Consider the following 1,362-nt stretch of genomic DNA (forward strand, 5'->3'; position numbering starts at 1 on the left):
AATTGGATGACATGCTTTTATATAAATCATGTGCTTTTCATTTTGTCAAATCTCAGGATTTTTATTTAGGAAACTTTCCTTCCCTGAGGAAATTACATGTGGTGCTAAGTTCATCTCCTGTTGGACAGCGGTTAATGTCACCAATAAAGCACAGTTTAAAAGCTGCAGTTTGCTGAGGCTCACGCCCCGAGTTTCCGAGCCGGCGGTTCTGGGATGGGGCCCAAGAATCTGCATGTCTAACAAGCTCCCCGGTGCTGCTGACACTGCTGGTCTGGGGACCCCACTTTGAGAACCACTGGTCATTTTGATCCAGGTCATCCTATGCCCAGGGCCAGCGATTGGCTCAGGAACGAGCACGTGACTGCACGCTGCCCAATGAGGGTGAGAGGAAGGCTGCTGAAGCGCTAGGAGAGGGCTTCCTGGCTCGCTCTTCCTCCGACTGCTGTTCCCTGGGCTGGATGCCTGCAGCTGCCTCAGCCACCCAGCAGCCCCCCGCCCCCGAGGGGAACCAGCCTGGGGCCAGGCCAGCACCTGGGGAGAGGGAGCCCCGGAAAATGAAGCTGGGTCCCTGTGACATCGCTCATCAGCTGCCACCGCCTGCTCCCTGGCCTGCCCCACAGTTAGCAGCACCTGATGATAAAGCCAAATGGATTCAGGGTCTCAGCCGCTGCGGCTAAAGGCACCCAATCCAACCTCCCAACAGGCAGTGGCCCAAACAGCGTGACAGATGCTGGGCTGGATGCACAGGGCGCCCAGCAGGGCCCACAGGCGCTTCATGGAGCTTTTCATGGTCGGAGCTGCCGTGTGAGGGCGGGAGAGACCGCTAACCACTAACCGGTCTCCTTGAGCCCCCGTCAAGGTCAGGTTGCCGAGACACAGGGGCCACTCGACAGGCAATCTTAGGAGTGTGGTGTGCACCTGCGGGGCCAGCAGTCAGACCAGCCGGAGCCTTAGGTCTTCCCAGGAACCAATGCCCCGAGGGATGAAAAGACCTGAGGGAGGGGCCGGCCGGGGAAGTGGGGCTGCATCCTAATCCCACGTGGGGAGACTGCAGTCTGCGCGAATGGAAAGGGGCGTATGCACCTGGGCCGGCTTAAGGAGACAGCCTCCGGTTACTGGGAGACGTACCCACCTTCCCTCGGTACTTCAAGTGCAGGACGCCCGCAGGCTTGGCCGCTGTCCAAACCTTGCCTCAGCTGCTGGTCTCTTTGGACTTGGCTTAAAAATACGAGGAAGGTTCCCAGTCCTCAGCACAGGCCGCTCGGATCCCACGTCCGACTGACGTCCTTTCTCTGGCAAATGTAGGCCCCAGCACAGAGGGGAAGGTGAGGGGCAGAATAGGACGATGGAGCCACTGCCTGC

This window comes from Myotis brandtii, unplaced genomic scaffold (genome assembly GCF_000412655.1).
Source record: "Myotis brandtii unplaced genomic scaffold, ASM41265v1 scaffold825, whole genome shotgun sequence".
In the NCBI taxonomy this organism is placed as follows: domain Eukaryota; kingdom Metazoa; phylum Chordata; class Mammalia; order Chiroptera; family Vespertilionidae; genus Myotis; species Myotis brandtii.